Source organism: Humulus lupulus, chromosome X (genome assembly GCF_963169125.1).
Source record: "Humulus lupulus chromosome X, drHumLupu1.1, whole genome shotgun sequence".
NCBI lineage: Eukaryota > Viridiplantae > Streptophyta > Magnoliopsida > Rosales > Cannabaceae > Humulus > Humulus lupulus.
In genome coordinates, this window is record NC_084802.1 from 169,937,232 (window position 1) to 169,953,256 (window position 16,025).

General features: G+C 36.4%; 1 non-coding gene across 1 annotated transcript; it reads left to right on the plus strand.

The window, feature by feature from the left end:
• Window positions 1-15,171: 15,171 nt before the first annotated feature.
• LOC133807648 (small nucleolar RNA R71) lies at window positions 15,172-15,278 on the plus strand. Its single transcript, XR_009879549.1, has one exon. It is a non-coding gene; the product is annotated as a small nucleolar RNA R71 (small nucleolar RNA).
• Window positions 15,279-16,025: the final 747 nt, after the last annotated feature.

The following is a 16,025-nucleotide window of genomic DNA, read 5'->3' on the forward strand; positions in this document are numbered from 1 at the left end:
TTGCAGAATTTTTAAAGGAGAGGCAATGAGATAAGCAAGTAGAAATTATCGACTTTAAACGTTAAATTTTAAGAACACTCTCGTGTATGCATGTTACATGAAAATGTATTTTTACGTTAAAAAATATGCCTATTATTCAAACATGTGATTTTTATGTTGTAACCATGAAAGATTGATTGGTAGAAATGGCATTATTCTATTATGATTTTATGTGGAATTATTTAATGATTGTAATTGTAATGCAACTTGTGCCACGTGTGCATGGCCTATGTACATGTGGGGTATGTATGTTGGGCATGAGTATTCTTATGTGATTTTAAAGATGAACATTTGGTTATGATTATAGGCTCGTTGTGATGTTTTCGCACTTTACTTTGCTCAGACCTAAGGTAAGGAAGTTAGATAGAATTTTCTATGTATTATGCTATGAAATGTGTGACTTGTTATGTTGCAAGAAATGAAGCGTTATGGAAAATGTAAGTTCTATGTTTCGATATATCATGATGAGCCAAGTGTTGTGAAAGGTGTAAGTTCTATGTTTGATATGCCATGATAAGACAAGTGTTATGAAACATGTAATTTCTATGTTTTGATGTGAACTGTATTACATGTGCTTGTATGATGAATGAAAAGAAAAAGTTGGTAGCATGCTGAATGCAACGCAACAAAGGAGTTACTAAGGATATGACGTAACTCAAAGGGCAGACGCGTTGAGGTTATTCAAGGACCTGAGATCCTATTTACCTCATAGAGGAGGTTTTACTAGCCTATGTTATATTGGTTACCTCAAGATGTGATATGGACAACAGAGGTATCATGATCACAAATAGTATGTTTATGATGTATGAATGTGATGTATGGCTATGATTTCATTTGTGATTATGTAACGACCCAACTACTCTAGAATTTGGACCATTAAAGACTACTATACATAGACACTAATCCTTAAGAAAACGTACATATGAAATAGACATTACTTTATTAAAACTTGTAAAACAAATGTTAAACTACACAAAATTCAAAGTAGGATATGGGATCCCATTGTTTTGAAAATAAAAACATAACATAGCTTAAATAAATGGGTTACAAAAATTAGATGCGGAAATACATAGAAATCATAATTAAAAGACTAAAAAGCAACTTCATCCTCGAATCGTTCACACAGTCCACCGATGTCATTCTCCCTCAATACACAATCCCAAGCTGCCAAGAACCTTCCCGCCGCCAAAGCTATTTTCCTGCACATATAAAACATAAAGGAATGAGCCTAATGCCCAGCAAGGAAAATCTACTACAAGCATGAAACATAATCATACACATTGCTATAAGCTATAAACATATATCTATGAAGACGTACATCATATAAGACTATACTATTAATGGCCATTAAAACATGTGACAAACCATCTACGTCCCCTTTCTAATATCTGAGGTAGGTTAGATCACATGGTAGGTTTATGATAACCCATCTATGTCCCCTGTCTAATATTTGAGGTAGGGAAAATCATAACCATGAAACATAAGAAGACATATCATAACATATTATAGCATAGCTTATCATAACATATCAACATAACATATAAGCATATAAAACTATCTTATTTTCCTTACCAATATACCGGGATGATGAGAACAAAATCAGGATTTTGGAACACTCCTAAATACCATAACGAAAAGGTGAGTATTTCTAAAAGAAGAAGATGAAGAGAATGAACTAAACCATTTGAGAAAGATACTTACCAACAAGAACATTAAGTTCAAAAAACTTAGATGCCTAACCAAGAATAAAGAGTATTGAGTTAGGATTTGAGTAGAGATAAACTATAAAAACTAATGGAATGATACAGAAAGGAACTTAAGCATAGGAATACCTTTAATGTATTATGACCGAACTATACCTCAAAACTGAAATACACTATTATCCTTACTTCCCAAGTGTTTGATAAGCTTATAATGATTAAGCTTATAACCCCAACCTAAGTGTTTAACACTCTAAAGTAATCCTAGCAGCTTGTAGGCTCTGAACTCAACTTGATGAATGAAGAAATGGTTGGGTACTAGATCCTATTTATAGAGTTCAAGAATGAAAAGATCTTCATTTAGCTTGAATAAAATAATGGCTTTTTAATTGAAAAACATTTGAATAATCGTTCAGCAGAGGCTGAAGACTCGGTCAGAAAGATGCTGAACTTATCAAGAGGTTAAGGATTAAAATGAGCTCGGTTTCAAAATAGTTCAGAAATCATGCACCATAGCCGATATATCGCCCATGCTAGGCGATATATCGCCTGGGCTAATATACCCGAGGCTCGTCAAGGTGGTCATGCGAAGCTACGTGTTTTTCATATCCCTGTATGGCGATATATCGCCCCCTAGAGCTGCGATATATCGACATACGCTGAAATATTATACACGTAATTACACTTTTTCAGCCTAATTTGAAATGAGTAAATAGCCTTGACTAAGTCCTTTAACGATTTCAAAGTTGCTGGCAGACCCTAGGATTTTCAAATATTGCTCTTAATAAACTTATTCCTCAAAAATACTTAATTCTCATTAAACCTACACTTGACAAGTGTTAATACCTTATTGGGTCTATCTAAACCTTATAGTATAATAATTATCATCTCCATAATCAGTCATATTAATCAAACCTTAGGCTATAATTTATATTCTTAAACTATAGGTTAAACTTAGAAAATCTACAAGTGTTACTACGAGTGTCCAACTAAGTCCCGGCTTGAACCAAAATCCACAGTCATAAATATACTACAACTACTATCAGCTATTACTACTACTACTACTACTACTACTACTACTACTATCTAACTAGCTAAGTAAAGTTCTTGGACTCTACAGATTATTAAATATGGGTATGATGATGTTAAGTATTGCTCTGATTTATAATACATGTCTTCTTGTGTTTTTCCTTGATATTGTTGTATTGTTGTACTTCCTTACTGGGCTTTTAGCTCACCCCCTTACTTTCCCCCTTTCAGGTAAGCAATAGGGTTTCTCCCTGACACGCGCTATGATGTGAGGAGTTCCGACGTCTGAGTATGTATGGCATGGGGTGTCCTATGAATGAACAAACGATCAATATGACCCCCGAGATTATAAGAACTTATGTTATGAATTTTATTTTCAATTACGTCAGTGAGACTTAATTTTTTTTTTAAATATTGCATAACGATACATTATTTTATTACTATTGGACCCAAACTTGCATGTTTTATCAAGACCCCACTGAATTTGTCCTTGACGTTGTATCTTTCTATTATCTATGAATTGGGTGACGTTTTTATGAAGTAATAGATTAGGGCGCTTAACATAAAAACATTCATGATACCCTTTTTGGTCAAATTTTGTGACACAGTTTTTCTTGTAGCCTTAGAAGTCATACTAACATAAACATTATCATAAAATATTAACAACATTATAGCAATCGAAGAAAAAGTATTATCTAATTTCCTTACTATAATATCCTGTGTTTTGAACTCCCGTTAGTAGCCGGTTGGAGCCAGTGAAGAATTGTGCGGAATATTATTTTGATAATTGATATTATACGAATTTGTGAAGATTGTTGAATTTTATAGCCACTGTAATTATCCGGTAAATGATCTATCTCTATGCAAAGAAAGATTGGCCTCAGACCACAGAATAAACCCTAATGGGAGAAAATTTTTAGATTAAATAAAATAGGAAATACTATGGCATAAAAATATTAATTTTGTCTGACAACTGAGACTTTATAGTCAAGCCAATAAGTTTAAGAAAATTTGATTGAGGTTTAAATTCCAATCAACCGGGCTTAAGAATGAAAATTCCTTGCTTGAGCCTTTAAGGGCATTTTGGTCAATATGTGATAAATTGAAAAAATTATGTGATGTTGTGACAAATTTGATTTTTGGTCACAAATTAATTAATTTAATTAATTATTCTTGGAGATTTAAAAACTATAGGTTAAAATTTAAGGGAAATTTAGAGCACAAAATTCCCTAAGAGTCCTTAGAATCCTTAAATGTGAGGTAAAATAAGCAAGGGCATAAAAGTAATTTCCAAGGGAAGAGAAACAGAGGGGTGGGCAGCAAGGCTAGGTCCTAGGACTCTCAAGATCTAGGACACATACCCCAATGAGAATAGGAAGAGTCTTACCCACTCACAGGTTAAGGGTTTATTCATTGTTTTCCTCTCAAAACATTTTTCTCTCTACCTTTTCCCTCCCAAAACCGAGGCACCCTTTCTCCCCCCTTCCCTTTTCATTCTTTTAACTCTGAAAAGAAAAATCAGAGGCTCTCTCTCCCTCTCAATTCGCCCCTCTCCCTTTCTCTCTCAAAGAAGGACTCGTTTGAAGCTAGTGTACCCTCCTAAGCAAAACCGAGCTCAAGGTAAGTGAAATCCTTTCTTGTGATTCATTCTTTCTCCTTCTTCTTCAAACCTGAAACCCATAGGGTTCCTTGTGCATTCATGTGTTCTAAAATCCATGCATGACCTTGTTCTTGTGTTCTAGGGTTCAAGAGAAGCCTTTACTAGTTGGATCTCAAAGTTGAGCACCATTGTAATCAAATAAAGCAAGGGAAGAGGTTTTTGTAAGCTTGCATGTTCTTGTCCCCCATCTAGTTTCTTTCTACCCTAATCTTTTCTTTAAAATCTACATGTGGGACTTGGGGCTTGGTTTTGAGATTTTAGAGCACCAAGGTAAGGTTTTGAAGAGATAAGGAATACATCTCCAAGCTAGGGCTTCAAAAGGTAGAATCTATGGTTGTTTTCTTTATGTTTTGTGGTGATTCTTGTAGATGTGGTTGTATAGGGTATTTCAATATTTTTTGAACTTATTTTATGCTTAAGGTTGAGATTGTGTGGTATGATGATTTGCATGCATGCATGCAGCTAGGGTTTATGTTAGAAAGCATGTTGTTGTTGAGTGTGAGTAAAAATGCACGCTGCCAAAATTTTGTGGTCTGGATTCCAACGGGTCAGTTCACATTCCACTACCTCTTTTTGTTAAATTAATTTGTGTAGTTGCATATTTATTTGTTACTAATTGATGATAGGCTTTTGAAAGTCGTAAAAAGGTATTTTTAAACCCACGTTATACACTTTTTGGCATTGTGATGCAAATCTGGAAAATTCTGGGTAGCATGCACTGCCCAGATTGTTTTGACTTTTGAATGGTTTTTCCTAATCTAAAAGCTATGAAATTTGTTAGAGTGTTAGTTTAAACATGTATAAGGGTCACTATAAAATTGTAGAGGAAAATTAAGGTATAAGAGATATGATTTTTCAAAGTTTTCCCTAGAATCTGGAAACAAAACTTCTGGGCAAAATTGCTTTACACATTTTATGGGTTATATTTCTCCAAAAAATATAAAAATTTTAAGGAAGCTAATATGGACATGTAAAAAGATCTCTGTAAAATTTCAGAAATAACTGGACTACGGTGTAAGAGAAATAAACTTTCAAAGTTACCTTAAAATCAAGGAAAAACTTCTAAGTAGTAGGCACTCTCGTGATAAAGAGAAAGATTTTCTGATCTTGCCACATTTATTTAAATATTTTAATGGGTTTTTCCATCCCAAAAATTATGAAATTTTAAGGGAAATTAGTTAAGCTGTGTATAAGGATTCCTGTAAAATTGTATATAAAACTGTGTTACAGGTTAAGAGAAATGATTTTTCTAAGTTTACCCTAAAATCTGAAAGGTTGTAATTTCTAACATTAATGAAAAGTGATTTTTGGGAGGTTAGTTCTCTTAACCTAAAACAAGTTATGACGTGAGACTTTCATCTAGTTCCCGTCCTTACGAAACAAAATACGTGAATGATAGTTTGAGGGTTTTTGTTAAAAAACACAATTGAGGGCAAAAGCTTAAAAACGAGACTTTATCACTTTAAAACATATAATGACATCAAAGTTTTAGAAATGAGAAGAAATAATCATTTTCAAAGATCACTAAGGATTTGGTGATTTAACCAATCCCAAATCAGCTTGAGTTAATTTAAAAGTTGGTTTTTACAATTTTATAAGCTAAGGGTCCAATTGTCATTCTTTTAAAAAAATAACATAAAAAGAGATTCTAGGTTATGGATAAAAATAGTAAAAATGGAGTTTGGATTTTGTAGAACATTTAAGAGAACGGGATAACATTGTCAGATATTATTTGTAAATGGTCAAAAAGTGCTATTTTGGTAAATGATTGAAAATGGTAAATTTTCGTAAGAGGACGACAAGTTGGTATTTTTCTAAAGATATGAGTTGAGTAGAGCTGCTTTTTCCTAAAACCAAAATACAAGTTATCCATTGAGAGAGTTCTTTAGTTAAAGAATATTAAGATGCACTACACGGAGAGTGTGTTGCATTGAGGCCGATTTTCTCATGTTACTGTAAAGACTGAAACGAAATCTGTTGCGAATTTTTAAGCTATGCAAGTGCACACAGTCGCAATTTGTAATAATATGGTAAAAACCAAGTATCGTCCTCAAGGACTGAATTCTCAATTACCAGTCAATTAATTTCTCTTTCTGTTTGATCAATTAGAATTTTTGATTCTTATAGACACAGCAAAAGAAACTATAATGTTTAGAAACAATAATTAAAAATTAAATAAAATAACAACTAATAGCAAAACCTTGGATTTAAACACTGAAGAAATAATTAGGATATTTAATCTCATCAACTATCCTCCCTATCATTTCCTAATGCAAAATACTAAATTCTTCTTCTTTCTGCCTAATTCAATTAACAAGTTGATAAAGCGGCCTATAATCATACTATGAATTATAAACTTAGCCTAGATGACAATTTCCTATATTTCTATGGTAAATTTAACCACAAAGATAGCATTAATCTCGACAACTTAATAAACAGTTACACAATTAATATGGATACTTTCGTTCCAAATTAAAATTATGTCCAATATAACCACAGCAGATTCAAATCTCACTTCTCAGATTTTGATTTAAAAACATATATATAATGACTATAGATGGCCAATCGATAATCAATCAATAAGAACAGGTTATATGGAATTGAAGAAGATTGAAGAAGAAGAAAATTGAAATTGCATTAGTTCATAATAGGGATTCAAGTGATTCAATTAAAAATCATAAACAGAGATTTAGTTCATAATCATAATGCTAATCACAAAGACTATTAAAGATAACATCAGAAAGTAGAAGAAAAACATGTAGATTGAATACTCCAAGCCTTCTAGCCTTCAAGCAATTTCCACACCCGAAATCCGTACATCCTCTTTTCCTTTCCTTCCCCATATAAAAACCTAAAATTCAGTTTTTAAAGAGGCAGGCCGCGGCTCTATATGCACCATGCCGCGACCCGTGTCCAAATTCCTTCGCGATTTTTCCTTTCCATGCAGCGACCCTACTCAGCCATGCCGCGACCCGTGTCTAAGATTTCTGGGTTGATGCCCTTCTATGCCGCGGCTCTCTTTAGCCATGCCGCGGCCCAAAGTTCTCCTTCAAAACATTGGCTATGTTTCACTAGCTAGCCGTGGCTCTACTTTGCTCATGCCGCGGCCTTTAAGAAATCTCTCAATTCTTCAAGATTTTATCCCAAAAATTTACCAACACCTCCAAATCATGTTGAGATTCATCCTTTCTCGAAATATGTTGTAAAACGTGGTTATTTCTTCCCTTTCTTTGACATTTTCCTCCAAGTACTCAATTCTTCCTGATATTCACAAAGACAAGCAAACACAGCATAAACCCGCACTAAATGAAAGAAAAATGAAATAAAAGACTACTTAAAACACCACCTAAACATGACAAAATCTAGACTCAACAAACTCCCCTAAACTTAACCTTTACTCACCCTCGAGTAAAGATTGACCTTAGACTTAAAACAAAACACAACACACAAACAATTAAGCCTTCACTTTGTCCACAACACATTGTCATCATTTGCAAAATATCAATTGCGATTTTCAACCAGAATTTCAGTCTAATCACTCTCACAATTAACCCAAATGCCTCAGTTGGAAATTAGAATATGATTTGTAAATAACAAAATGTGCAATTAGAATTCATCATATATGTTTTACTCTTTCAACAGTCCACTCACCAAAATTCAATATGCTTGCATACTTGCCTTTCTCCACTAATGTTAACAACACATGTTTTGGAATCAACAGGACTTTCAAGGTTCGTGCATTTTTTTGGCTTAGGTAAAGGTAGATAAAAAGACATTTAGGCTTCATTATACCATAAGCACCTAAAATATCAATCAAACAAAACCCACATTGCGTTTAATTGCCAGCCCAAAATTCACCCATTTTTCATCGATTGAGAACTAATAATCAATACACCAACATCACTTTATTTATTTATTTTTTCTGTGTTTCTTTCTTTTCTGAAGACAAAAATTGAAACTGATTTACAGTGATGTTGCAAGTATATTTACACTTTACACTTGTCTCAACTGAAAAATAAAATTACATTGTTCATCCACTCACACCAATATGTTTTTCCTTCTTTTTCTCTCTACCCAATCACAAATCGCTCCCCTAAACTTATTTCTAAGCTTATGGCATAATTCATAGGACAGGGAAAAATAATTGGTACAATTTTGGCTTAATGAAGTGGTTAAACAATCAACAAAACAAATTAAGGCACAAATGAGCAAACTAGGGAAAATAACGATAAGGGTAAGCTTGAAAGGCCCAAACATTTTCATAGGACAGGGAAAAATAATTGGTACAATTTTGGCTTAATGAAGTGGTTAAACAATCAATAAAACAAGTTAAGGCACAAATGAGCAAACTAGGGAAAATAATGATAAGGGTAAGCTTGAAAAGCCCAAACATTCCAAAAGATTGCCTATATCATATTCCAAAACACATGTCATCAAGGATTTCGTCTCAAAAGACAAGTAATGCAAGTTCTATCATATTCCACCATTCATTCCTCATACCCAAGTAAAACATATATAACATAAGCTAATTGCCCTAATTTACAGAACATATTCAAATTTCCAACAAAACATTTAAACTTAATCCCAAGAGTAATCAACCAAGCACACGGTTATTCACACAATCTATCTCACAAATTGATGACAAATGATATTACAAACAAAGTATCGGCAAACTAAAATTAACAGAACAAAGATAAAAACAAAGATAAAAACAATAACTGAAAAGTCCCTCCCCCAAATTTAAATTGCACATTGTCCCCAATGTGACATGAAGAGTAAGGAAAGAAGACTTACCTCAAAAAGCACGCCACGTCAGTATGGCGGAGGTGGAGGTGGCGGGTTGTACGGATTGAACTGAGGCTGAGGAGTGAAGTAATTTTCTTCAGCAGAGCTCATAGTCCACCTCGTGACTAAGGCATTCAACTCCTCTATATGAACCCGCCCATACTCATTCTGTTGCGCCAGGAAGTCATTATAATGCTGATTTTGCACATGATACGATTCGATTAAATATTGATTTTGGCGAATAAGGTAATCCAATCGATCATGTGTGCACTGCGTGTGCTCATTAATAGGCCAACCAATTGCCAAATTCGAAGGTGGGTTACTAGGGCCCGCTTCATCAGCTCCTTCCTTATTGAAAATAATCGAGTATCATACTCAGCAGGAGGAGGTGGTGTTGGTTGAGTTCCGGATGAAGAGGCTTTCTTCGAAGAGGCATCTCTAGGAGGATTTCTCTTAGGACCCATTTTTTTTTTCAATACAATAACAGACTAAACCCCCCCAATTTGGTTTAAAAGAAGTTGAGTATAACTTCTACTTGGTTTTAACTCCCCCAAAAATTACCAAGTTACAATAACAAATAACCCAACCACTTTCACCAGAAAAAAACAAAAGAAAACAAACCCCCTAGATTTCTCACAAGAAAAATATAAAACATTCCACAATGCCAAAGAGTAATCTATCTTCCAATCAGAAAACACTAGAATAGATGTGAGACAGTTACTTGCATGTCACAAGGCTTCTCCTTTTTGTCTCCTTGGCTGATGAAATTCTCAAGATGGAGAAGGGGTTGTGAGAATTTGAGAGAGAAAAGAGGCTTTGAGTGTTGGTAGAAAGGAAATTGTGAAAGTGAATGAGGATGAGGGAAAAATTTGGGCTATTTACCCCTGATTTCGCACACGGGCCGCGGCATTAGCCATACCATGCCGCGGCCCGCATCAAATTTTACTGGGAATAATGCCGGGGCATTATGATTTCCATTCCGCGGCCCGCCTCATTCCTTCAAAAATCATGGGCCTCTGGAACCAGCAATGCCGCGGCTCAATGTATCTATGCCGCGACCCTTAAGGATTCTTCATTTTTTTCTTTTTGTTTAATTTTAATTTTAATTTTTTTTCACGTTTTTCACGATTCTAAAAGTCCAAAAATAAACCAAATATCCATTGTTTACAAGTGCAAAAGTAAGAAAAATAATACATAAAAAATAGGGTACCTCCTACAAGCACTGTCGTTAACGTCATTTACCCAGACGCTGAACCCCTCTTCAAAGAGGCTTCAAAAGAAGGATCGACTTTGCTTGATCAAAATGACCACCCAAGTAGGGCTTCAATCTCTGACCATTGACCTTAAAAGAATCACCTGAGTTGCCCTGAACTTCCACAGAACCATATGGAAAGACCCGAACAATAGTGAATGGTCCTGACCATCTTGACTTCAATTTGCCGGGAAAAAGTCTCAATCTTGAATTAAAAAGAAGTACCTTCTGCCTGGGTTGGAACTCTTTGCTGACTAAGTTCTTGTCATGCCAAGCCTTTGTTCTCTCTTTATAAATCTTGGCATTTTCATAAGCCTCATTTCTGAACTCATCAAGTTCATTCAGTTGAAACAACCTTCGTTCACTGGCTGCACTCCAATCAAAATTCAATTTTTTCATAGCCCAGAATCCCCTATGCTCCAACTCAACTAGTAAATGACACGCTTTACCAAACACCAACTTGTAAGGAGACATCCCTATTGGTGTTTTGAATGCATTTCTGTAGGCCCAAATCGCATCATCTAACTTCTTCGACCAATTTTTTCTTGAACTGTCAACGGTCTTCTCAAGGATACTTTTGATTTCTCTGTTTGAAATTTCAGCTTGCCCATTTGATTGAGGATGGTAAGGCAAAGATTTTCGATGATATACTCCATAATGAGCCAGTAATGCATCAAGTTGTTTATTCACAAAGTGTTTTCCTTCATCACTAATAAGATCTCGAGGAGTGCCAAATCTAGTAAAAATATGTTTATGAAGAAAATTGAGCACAATTTTACCGTCATTGGCTCTAGTTGCTGCAGCCTCCACCCATTTAGATACATAATCTACTGCCAATAGAATATATTCATTGTTGTAAGATGGTGGAAAAGGCCCCATGAAATCAATGCCCCATACAACAAAAAGTTCCACTTCAAGAATTCCATGTAAAGGCATCTCATTTCTCCTCGAGATATTACTAGTTTGCTGACATCTATCATAAGCCTTGACAAAAGCATTAGCATCTTTGAATAATGAAGGCCAATAGAAACCACTTTGTAATACCTTGGCTGCCGTTCTGGATGCACCAAAGTGCCCACCACATTGTTGAGTGTGACAATGGTTGAGAATTGACTGCATCTCTTCTTCAGGAACACACCGTTTGATAATTTGATCAACACAATGCCTATAGAGAATAGGCTCCTCCCAATAGTAATGTTTCACCTCAGAAAAGAATTTCTTTAATTGCTGCTTCGACATTTCAGGAGGCACAATCTTGGCAACCAAGAAGTTCACTATGTCAGCAAACCAAGGGACAACTAATTTCTCACTTACCCTAAACAACTGCTCATCAGGAAAGTAATCATTGATTTGCACTGCTTTCTTATTTTCAGTCTCCTCCACTTCAAGTCTAGAGAGGTGGTCAGCTACCACATTCTCACTGCCCTTCTTGTCACGAATTTCCATGTCAAATTCTTGAAGTAAAAGAATCCATCTAATCAGGCGGGGCTTGGAATCTTTATTTGACATCAAGTATTTAATGGCAGAGTGATCAGTGTAGACAATCACTTTATTACCAATCAGATACGGTCTAAATTTATCACAAGCAAACACAATAGCTAGCAACTCTTTTTCTGTAGTAGCATAATTCAGTTGAGCATCATTTAGAGTTCGGCTAGCATAATAAATAGACCTGAATACTTTGTCAATTCGCTGTCCCAAAACTGCACCCCTGCATAGTCACTAGCATCACACATCAACTTAAAAGGCAATTCCCAATTTGGAGCTATCACAATTGGAGCAGAAATAAGCTTTTCTTTCAAGACATTGAAAGCCTTCAAACATTCATCATTAAAATCAAAGACAACTCCATTCATAAGCAGATTCGAGAGAGGCTTGGACACTTTAGAGAAATCTTTTATGAATCTTCGATAGAACCCAGCATGACCAAGAAAACTTCTTACACCTTTGACTGAAATTGGTGGAGGAAGCTTTTCAATGGTAGAAATTTTTTCTCTATCTACCTCAATTCCCTTACTTGAAATTTTATGTCCAAGAACAATCCCCTCTTTTACCATAAAATGGCATTTCTCCCAATTCAACACCAGATTTTCCTTTTCACAACGATTCAACATGTTTTCCAAGTTACCCAAACAGAGGTCAAATGATGAGCCAAAAACAGAGAAATCATCCATGAATATCTCAATACACCTTTCTACCATATCTGAAAATATAGCCATCATGCACCATTGAAATGTTGCAGGGGCATTACATAATCCAAATGGCATTCTCCTGAAAGCAAATGTGCCATAGGGACATGTAAATGTTGTTTTCTCTTGATCCTCTGGTGCAATAGCGATCTGATGGTACCCTGAATACCCATCCAAGAAACAGTAGTAGCTATGGCCTGCTAATCTGTCAAGCATTTGATCAAGGAAAGGCAAAGGAAAATGATCCTTCCTTGTTGCCTTGTTGAGCTTGCGGTAATCTATACAAATCTGCCACCCCGTTACAGTTCTTGTTGGAATGAGTTCGTTGTTTTCATTTTTTACCACTGTCATACCACCCTTTTTAGGTACCACTTGCACTGGGCTCACCCATGTGCTATCAGAAATTGGGTAGATCACTCCAATGTCCAACCATTTAAGAATCTGCTCAAGTACGACTTCCTTCATGGCTGGATTAAGTCTTCTCTGAGCCTCTATGGATGGCTTGCTATTCTCCTCTAATAAGATTTTATGCATTACTGTTGATGGGCTTATTCCTCTAATGTCCGCCAACGCCCAACCAATGGCCAATTTATGATCCCTTAAAACCCTCAACAATTTTTCCAATTCTATCTTTGACAGGTCAGCTTACACAATTACAGGTAAAGTTTCATTATCTCCCAAATATGCATATCGCAAATGATCTGGAAGAGCCTTCAATTCAAGCTGCGGTGGATGCTGAATGGATGTTAGCGGTTTATCAGGTGCGTCTGCTAATTCTTGAAACTTCTTCCAGTATGGTAGGAAGGAATTGATCCAGTTTACACAATCTCTTATCTCAGCATCATCATCGTCGAACTCATCACCTAATAATACTGCCTTCTCTATCACATCCACACTATAGCAACTGTCACTAGCCACCGGATACTTCATGGCCTTGAAGACATTAAAGACCACCTCATATCCTTGAACTCTAAGCTTAAGCTCTCCCTTTTGAACATCAATAAGAGCTTGACCTGTGGCTAGAAATGGTCTACCGAGAATAATAGGTACATCCATATCCTCCTCCATGTCTAGAACGATAAAGTCAGCTAGAAATATAAATTTATCCACCTTCATAAGAACGTCTTCAATAATACCCCGTGGATGTGTCACCGATCGGTCTGCTAGTTGTAGAGTGATGGTTGTTGGTTTTGCTTCCCCCAAACCAAGTCTTCTGAACACAGATAAGGGCATCAGATTAATACTCGCCCCCAGATCACATAAAGCGTGTTTACATTCAAATTTGCCAATGGTGCAAGGTATGGTGAAGCTCCCCAGATCTCTCAACTTTTGGGGTAACTTCCTCTGTAATATTGCACTGCACTCGTCAGTGAGTTCTACCGTCTCATAGTCCTCCATCTTCCTTTTCTTGGACAAAATCTCCTTCATGAATTTCACATAGCTGGGCATCTGCTCTAAGGCCTCAGCAAAAGGGATATTTATATGCAGCTTTTTAAACACCTCTAAAAACTTAGAAAACTGTTTATCCATTGTAGTTTTTCTAAGCCTCTGAGGATATGGAACTCGAACTGGCTGCTCAACAACAACTGGCGGACTCTTTTCTGAAAGCTGGTGGTCTTCAGTAACCTCTGCTAGATCAGACTGTTCACTCATCTCTCCATTCTGAACCACTACCTGTGGAGATCTAGGCTGCTCAGTTTGCTTCCCACTCCTGAGAGTAATTGCCTGAACTTGCTCCTTAGGATTGACTTCAGTATTACTAGGCAAATATCCATGCGGTCTGTTATTAAGCATATTAGCCAACTGCCCTACTTGTGTTTCCAGGTTTCTGATAGAAGATCTAGTCTCTGTCATAAACTAAGTTTGAGTGTTGGTGAGGGTCAATAATGCAGCTTGCAATTCATTAGGCCTTTCAGGTGGAGCTTAATTCATTGATTGTTGAGGCCTAGGCTGTTGTGATGAAGAGGCTTGATGCATTGGTGGCAAAGGCATATTATTCTAAAATTGACCCTGAAACTGAGGTTGCTGGCCCTGATTATTCCTCCAAGAAAAATTAGGATGATTTCGCCACCCAGGATTGTAAGTATTGGCGAATGGATTGTTTACTGGCCTCTGAAAGTTTTCCACCACTTGAACCTGAGCTTAATCCATCAGAATGTTATTATTAATATTGGTAGGACACTGATCAATAGAGTGAGAACCACCACAAATTTCACACCTAGTTGCCATTTGAACCGCATTAGCAGATACAGTGCTCTGTTGTAACTGTTTTGTCAAGGAGGCTACTTATGCTATTAGAGCAGTGATGGCATCCAGCTCATGCACCCAGCTACCTTTCTGACCCCCGATGATCTTTCCTCAGACCACTGATGATTATTTGTGGCCATGTCCTCCAGCATCTCATAAGCACCAGTTGCACTCTTGCTCATAAAAGTACCACCCGTTGCAGCATCAGTGATGGTTCTAGTAGTAGGACATAAACCATTATAAAAATTCTGAACTAACATCCATTGTTCAATGCCATGATGAGGACATCTTCTCAAAAGTTCTTTGAACCGTTCCCAAGCTTCATACAATGAATCTCCATCATTCTGGCAAAAATTATTGATTTCTCCCCTCAATTTAGCAGCTTTGGAAGGAGGGAAGAATTTTGACAAAAACTTCTAAGCCAGATCTTGCCAGGTGATAATAGAGTTTGGTTGCAAAGAGTTCAGCCAACTTTTAGCTCTATCCCTCAGAGAAAATGGGAAAAGCCTAAGTTTAATAGCGTCATCACTCACCCCATTGTATTTAAAAGTTCCACACAACTCCAGAAAATTAGACAAATGGGTGTGAGGATCTTCAGAAGGCAACCCATTAAATTGAACAGAGGATTGCACCATTTGTAGAATAGCTAGCTTGATCTCGAATTTGTTAGCCTCTACAGCTGGTGGGCATATACTGTTTTGTACTCCCGTCAGAGTGGGCAGTACATAGTCTCTCAGGCTCCTCTCAGCATTGTTCTGAGCCTGAACCCCTTGTGCAATTCCAGGAATTAAAACATTCCTGTCATCCCCATCATTTTGTGCCATCTTCACAGACCTCTGGGCTTCCCTCTTGTTCTTTCTGTTTTGCTTGCAAGACTTTTCAATCTCAGGATTCAAAGGAACAAGACTGTCTGCTCCTCTTCTGCTACGCATATAACACAATTCACCTGAGATAGACAAATTAAGCAACTAAACAGGTTAGAAACAAGAGAAATTAAAATCAAATTAGAATCAAAATTAATCAGACAGATATTGATAATTCTTTTCAGTCCCCGGCAACGGCGCCAAAAACTTATTGCGAATTTTTAAGCTATGCAAGTGCACACAGTCGCAATTTGTAATAAT